Source organism: Acyrthosiphon pisum, chromosome X, assembly GCF_005508785.2.
Source record: "Acyrthosiphon pisum isolate AL4f chromosome X, pea_aphid_22Mar2018_4r6ur, whole genome shotgun sequence".
Taxonomy (NCBI): domain Eukaryota; kingdom Metazoa; phylum Arthropoda; class Insecta; order Hemiptera; family Aphididae; genus Acyrthosiphon; species Acyrthosiphon pisum.
Window position 1 is genome coordinate 48,902,852 of NC_042493.1, and position 8,287 is coordinate 48,911,138.

An 8,287-nucleotide genomic window follows, 5' to 3' on the forward strand; every position below is an offset into this window, starting at 1 on the left:
CAACAAATTCTACTAATTTCTACTTATTTTACTAACAGTGTGGATAATTATGGCACAAATAACAGTAGAATTTATTATAAAAAAAAGTCGAGCGTGTAAGAAGTACGCGGGGATGAAGTTAAACTTCTTTCAGTCATACAACTGATATGAGGTTTTGTAATAATAATAATAATAATAATCTTATGTTAATTAATGGCCGGTAGAATTTTGGGTCAGTTGTTTAAAATAGAATAAACATAAAATACACAATGACAATTTTTATAAAAAATATGAACAATATGTTTATTAATTTAATTAAATACAATGGTAATTATTATAACTTATTGACTAATATATTATTAATAATAATTATAATTACTTAATATCAATGAACTAATTTATAACGATATTTCTTGAATTTGTGCTTCGGGATTTTGTGGTTCTATGGGTACAACTGTAATTATTGGTTTGTGGTAACTGAAATAAGAAATGTAATTTTGTGATTGGACATTATTGAGGTATCTTGTGAATATGGCATCTATAGTGGTGCCGGATCTCGTTGTTGGAATCGTCGGATTATTATTCATAGTTAAATTGAATTTTTGATGTAAAAAATTTGTCAACGGCTGAGATTCTGGACAGTCAAACCTGACATTGAAGTCGCCACTTAAAATAATTGGTATTTTGTCTTCTCCAGTGCCGAGTTCTGAACCACCTACAGGTGTATAAGGCAGCAACGATTTATGCAAAAATCTAATTATATCAGGTATATTGCTGTTTGGTGAAATGTAAACTGCTACGATGAGAATGATTTGTCCGTTTGGTCGTTTACATTCAGCAAAACATATATCACCAATTGATGTTACTAATGCTCCAAAATATTGCGATGGACTAACTTCCACAGACATTCTTGGACTTACAACGTGAATTGTGTCATTAGCATGGTGATAAATCGCTACTCCTCCATGTGATATATTTGGTCGTCTATAACTGATGACACAATTGAAATTTGGGATATTTATATTCTCATCAGTAGTATTAGGAAGTCGATGCTTTTGGTAGACCTCTGAGAAAATTAATACTTTCGAATTTTCCAGGACCGTGTCACAAATATCAGGACAATGAGACTGAATACCTTGGCAGTTGAGACTAAAAAGTGATAGTCCTCCTTTGTGTGCGTTAATGAAATCATTTATCCGTCTGTCAATTGTGACGAGGCGTTGTGCAGAAAGTCTTCTAAATTCATCACGCAGACGTGATGTAGAATCAGTCATTCTCCGTCCATGATAAAATTTGTTGTCATCGTTTTTCGTGATAATGAACAGTCCTTCTAAATTCGTAACACGTGACAAAGCTACGTACAGTAAGGACTGCGAGTGTTTTTTGTCATATTCATACACAATTTGGCCATAGGTACTTCCTTGTGATTTGTGAATTGTTGTTGCACAGGCACAAACCACAGGTATATGATTGCGCTTAACATTAATCGTTTTACTCTGATTCAAGTTGATGGTTGCTGATTTCCTAGAAATTGGAACTGCTGTCCGACTGATGTTATTAGCAACCATATGAGCAGAAACTTTTCTTCTTATTTTTATCCCTATGTTTGGGTTATCAGAAAAATCAAGCCATACAACAGTTACTTCTCCTGCATCATTTCGATCGAGATGAACCAATTTCCCAACAGCACCATTTGCTAAACCATCGGCAACATCAATATTGGTTGTCAATAAGTATAGAATACCCATGACAAAAATTGTTTCATATGGTAATCCACCGGTATCAATCAGTGACATTTTATGAACTTTTTGACGCATAAGTGCGGCTTGATTGTCCGATGAACAACCAATGTAAGTATCTCTGGCTGTTGAAACAACTTTTTCTTCGGCTGAGATTAATATTTGGTGGTTGTATTCATTAACAGATTGATTTGTATTAAATATACGAATCACATCTGGACAGCGAGCATCCACTTCTGCTTTAGTAAAAAATCTTGACTCTATTATTGCTCGTTCATCATCCTCTAGCACATCACCATTACCAATTTTTGTCAAAATTGAAGCAAATTGGACATTTGCCTGCCTCATTACTTGATTCAATTCATAAAATTTTAGGCCTCGCCATAAAATTGGTCCACCTACAAGTGATTTTGTTGGCAAATAGATTGGAGTAGCACGAACTGGCGGAAGCTGACGTAAGTCACCGATAAAAATAACATCGAGTCCTCCAAAGCTATCCTGAAAGTTGCCTGTGATTTGTTGTAATCGTTCGTGAATTTTTTTTAACAATTGAGCGCTAATCATACTGATTTCGTCAATAATGATGACTTTAACGAATCTAAATAATGAATGATACTGCTGACAGACCTCCTGGGACAGTGGTAGCAAAGTATTAATTGATATTTTGAAAGCTGTGTGAACTGTTGTTCCATTTATGGCTACTGCAGCTTTACCAGTTGAAGCACAAGTTATATATGCATTGCAGTAACCATCGTTATTAGTGTAACGATTGTAAATATCCATAAGTAATTTAATTACGAATGTTTTACCACACCCGGCTGGCCCCGTAAAAAATATTTGAAATGGCGGGTGACTTGGTGTCTGAAGATTCGAGATAACCTCCATTAAAAGTCCTCTCTGTTTTTCATTCGCTTTACGCATGAGCTCATAATACACTTCGTATGGCATAAAATTTTCTCGCTTCTTTGCGATAGCACCAAGTTTGTTTAATAAAGCAGAGTGAATATCGCTATTCATTTCAGCATGGGGGTTGTTGTACATTTCTGCAAAAGGATTCGGATCCGGACACATATTGCCTGCTCCATGTGACTCATCATCCTCAAGAAATTCGTCTTCACGACATAAATTTTTGCAAAGTTCCATAGTTTTCTCAATATCCAAAGATCCTTGAAACTCTTTATGGCGATTGAGAATCAGTTGTTCTTGACTGTCATATATTCCGATGAATTTTGTTTCGGCAAGAATTTCTTCGTCTTCATTTCGAAATGGAAAATAAAGAGTAACCATTTCCCTTTTATATTCGTTTAAGTTTTGACTCATATCGTAATTTCTATAACGAATGATCCGAGGCTGTTTTCTTTTTGTATAATTACGATCCGCACGAGCTGTATAATTTGCGACAAATTCAGCCAGCGTAATATCATTCAAGTCTTGGTGCCTTTTTTCGTATTTGTCAAACCAATTTTCTTTCCATATGTCAGTTGAATCAATGTCCATGTTGTCGAGTTCTTTATTGGTTTTTCTTGCGCGTTGTCGTTCATTAGGCCAGACTGTTGGAATGTATACAATAACCTCCGAACTTTTGGACATGGGTTCCCTCAATAAGTACCAGGCAGCTTCTTGACTTGTCATCTCCACACTATTCAGCATATTGACACCAAGATGTCTCGTTATATCAACAATATCAAACTCTGGATGTTCATCCATAGTTTGTATAATTACTCGTTGAAGTTGACTAACACCTCTGTTAGTTTTGTTTACGTACTCAGACACGTAAGTGGCACAAGAATACTCATCAGTAATAAATTGTATATCCATATTGGATTTCATAATATTAAATACAAAAGGATTAAACGGGTTGTGCCATTTTTCTGATGGTTGACGTTTTAAAAATACTCTGGGTCTATTTATTCCTGCTTGGATGATCTTGTGATAATCATCATCAGAAGTAATATTATTTTGTTGATAAAACATATCAATATCAAGATAGTCATTATTTTCAAGATTTTCTCTGATTTTATTATAACGCATTTTATATGTTGAAAATCCCCTCTCTTCTTTTTGCATAGGCATCAATATGATAGTTGATCGGCTGGGCAAAAAAGGCGCTTCAAATCTGCACATTTTTTTATTTCCAACTATGTTTTTATAGCATGTAAATGTGTGCTTATGAGTTTGCAGCTTAATATTACTGGAAGCTTCATTTGCAGATATAGATATTATGCTGTCTATTAATTTTATCGCGTCTGTTTTATTTTCACCAACAACATTGGAAGGAGCATTAGCCAACCACAGTAAAATGTGAGCATGCGGACTTCCTCGATGCTGAAACTCGATTCTTTTAAAGTAATGAGTGACGTGGTGTTTGCCCAGCGGACTATACTTAGGTTCTTTTAGAATATTTATTAAGATATTGACTATTTTGTTGAAATAAATAGCACAAGTCACTGAATCTTCATTAATAAGTTTAGACTTTTCAAGATAATGCAGATCTTCAATAAGTTCATCTGATAATAATACACCATTATTTTTTAATTTATATATGGTTCGAAGCAACCATTTCCAACCAATTTCATTAGCACTCACAGTAAGAAATACCGTCGGCTTTCCAAGTTGTCTGATCATTGCAAACAGATCTTTTTTTCTGTGCATCCAGTACCAAGCTGAATTAGGAATTGATCTCAAAAAAGCTAGGTTGGATTCAACACAACCATTTAGGAAGTTTTCATCCAGGATTTGATCCTTTGTAATTTTTGTGTCATTGCCAATATGTTTGAATGCAACAGTGAGTGAATCACGAACTCTCAATCTCATAATTTTCATGGCCATATATAACAAGTGGTGAACCATTGTACCACGTCGATCAGATCTTCTTAATTCACTGGTGGCTATTGTAAATGCTGTTACATTAACACCTTCGCGAAAAATTCGAAATTCACCAAGATAAATAAGAGGAAAAGACAGCTCTTCAGCATGTTCGTCGAATAATAAACTGTGGGGAATCTGGTCTTGACCTGGTGCGAGGTGTAAAAATTGATCATCATTCCACAAGAGTGTTTGTTGTTGCGCAGTCAGGCTTTCTTCAATTGGAATATTTTCACTGATATTATCTGGACATTTTCCACCACTGTTTTCCATTGTATTAAAAAATGACTCATTGATTTGTATTTCATACGCTCGATAAAGATCAGATGGTACTAGATACTCAAGCCAAGTTTTTATTTTGCGTTTTTGAACAACGTCAGATAAATAACTTGATTTGTGAGTTAGTCTGCGTTTTATGTGAACGTTAATGCAATAGTCATCATCCAAATTCCGAGGAAGACTTTTAACCATGTTATTAACTGAGACAGGTACGTTAATAACTTGACCATAAATACCATACTGGCCAGTAACATGTCGTAGCCTCCTAATGTTCATGAAGGGAAGACGTGGAGAAATTAGTCTTTCTTCAACTAAATTCAAGGTTGGCAGACAGCTAGGTATAGCTGGATATTTGAAACCATTATACGTGGCCATGACTGGAATCTTATCCTTTGTTAATGAGGCTCTACAGGTGTTGCATAGCATAATATCTTTGTTTGGAAAATCTGGTACGATAGTCTTTAAAATAGTCTCGTATTTATTACCAGCAGGTTTCAAATCTTGCTGGAACCATAATCGATCACAAACAGAACATGGATAGCCAAATGGATTATTTATAAATTTATCCTCAAAGTATTTGTGTGCTTGACGAAAACGACGGAAATCACTGTATGGCAGAAGAAGATCATCGTCACTAGTATTATCATCTTCATTATTCATTGACACATCACTCTCACTGGAAGCCTCCCGGTCCTCACCCTCATTCTCACTCAAATATGCATCAACATTATTCGTTTTTTCACTATCTTCATTGAATTGTCTCTGCCTTTGTCTGTTTCGATATTCCTGCATGCGTTGTGCTCCAGTTTTAGGTTGTGATGTCGGTTGTGAAGCATTTACTTGACGTACCCGATAGTCTCGACTACGTTCTGCAGGTGTTTTGCACGTAGGCTGAAGTTGATTATTACATGCGATAGATGCTTGTGAACTTGCTTGATGGACTTGAGCATTAACAACAATTACCCTTGGTTGATTTCTATTAGATTCTTCATCAGAGCTATCATCATTATGAATTGAACGAGAATCAGGATTTCTCCATTGTATAGTTGTTGAATTTTGTTGTTGTGTATCTGAAAAATAATTTTAAAAATAATGTTGACTTTATTTTGAATAATAATGAAATATTATTTTGAATATTTTCAATAATAAGTAAAATTTATTTTAAATAATGATTAAATATTATTGAAATAATAATAGAGTTTAAGAAAGTCGTGTAATAACTATTAAATTACCATTTGAGCTAGGTAATGTTGGACCACTTGTTATTTCATCATTTTCTGGATTTTGCCGTTGAAGTTCTTTTTGTCGTGCCCGGAATTGTCGATTACGTTCCGCTGATGATTTAGGTGCAGGCCGAGATTCATGATTTTCATTTTCTTGCCGAGCTGCTCTTCGACGTGCCCGATAGTCTCGACTACGTTCTGCATGTGTTTTATGCATTGGCTTGAGTCGATTAACATTGACGTTGGGTTGAATTTCATTAGATTGTCCATCAGTACAATTATTATCATCATTTAAAATAGATTCAGGACCCATGCATTGCATCGTTGCTGAATTTTGTTGTTGTGTATCTGAAAAATTTGTATTACAAATAAATTTTGACTTTATTTTGAATAATAATGAAATATTATTTTGAATATTTTCAATAATAAGTAAAATTTATTTTAAATAATGATTAAATATTATTGAAATAATAATAGAGTTTAAGAAAGTCGTGTAATAACTATTAAATTACCATTTAAGCTAGGTAATGTTGGACCACTTGTTATTTCATCATTTTCTGGATTTTGCCGTTGAAGTTCTTTTTGTCGTGCCCGGAATTGTCGATTACGTTCCGCTGATGATTTAGGTGCAGGCCGAGATTCATGATTTTCATTTTCTTGCCGAGCTGCTCTTCGACGTGCCCGATAGTCTCTACTACGTTCTGCATGTGTTTTATGCATTGGCTTGAGTCGATTAACATTGACGTTGGGTTGAATTTCATTAGATTGTCCATCAGTACAATTATTATCACCATTTAAAATAGATTCAGGACCCATGCATTGCATCGTTGCTGAATTTTGTTGTTGTGTATCTGAAAAATTTGTATTACAAATAAATTTTGACTTTATTTTGAATAATAATGAAATATTATTTTGAATATTTTCAATAATAAGTAAAATTTATTTCAAATAATGATTAAATATTATTGAAATAATAATTGTTCCGGCGAGGAAAAATAATTCTAAGTGGACTGTATTTTTTAAATGTTTTTATTTTGATTTAAAGTAAAATATTACAATTTTATTCACAATGGCGTTGAAAGAGTATATCTGTGCAAGTCTGCCCTGGGTGGGTCTTGCTGCAGAAAGCTCCGTTGAACACACTGACTCGATTTTGCGCTCCGCACTCGTATTTATAGCCTGGTGTCGGCCGCCGCAGGAGCCGCCCATGGAAACGTCTGTGGTTGGTGATTGCGCGCGGTCGAACGGCGGCGATAATGCTGGTTGCACGGCGTGCAGGCCGTCACGGCGCGTCACCGACTTGATGTGGCCGGTCTCGTGTTCTGTGACAGACCGGCGGGCGCGCCGTAGCCGGCGTGCAGGCCGCCACGGCGCGTCGCGTCGCCAACTCGATGCGGCCGGTCTCGTGTTCTGTGACAGACCGGCGGGCGCGCCGTAGCCGGCGTGCAGGCCGCCACGGCGCGTCGCGTCGCCAACTCGATGCGGCCGGTCTCGTGTTCTGTGACAGACCGGCGGGCGCGCCGTAGCCGGCGTGCAGGCCGCCACGGCGCGTCGCGTCGCCGTACCTGATTCGTCCGGTCCCGTGTTCTGTGACAGACTGGCGGCGCCCGCCAGTCTGGCGCCAGCCGAGTCAGGAACAGAACACGACACCGACGCTGGGCGGGTCTGCCGCAAATAGTTCGGCAGCTTATTTATTCATTTTTACCGAATACGCGGGTCATCAAGAATATTCGTTTTGAGCAATTTGTAACTGTACAATATTGCAACCGGTGTCCCTTGTGACCGAACCGGTCTGACCCGCGCTTTACATAATACATAGATCCGGCCGATACAGTCGTACGCCTCCCGACGTCAAACGTGCTTGGTGCAGCGTTTTATTCGTGGCTATCGACCCACGATAGTGCCGATCGACTGTATTCCGAATCTCATCATATTATGCAAACAAATAGTTGGCTGACTGTCCATTGTGACATCATTTTTAAAATAACTATATTACCTTTAAGAAGGATGACGATGACATCGGAAAATACTTCGCGTGGCGCGAACAATAATAGAGATTAAGAAAGTCGTATAATAACTATTAAATTACCATTTAAGCTAGGTAATGTTGGACCACTTGTTTTTTCATCATTTTCTGGATTTTGCCGTTGAAGTTCTTTTTGTCGTGCCCAGAATTCTCGATTACGTTCTGCAGATGGTTTT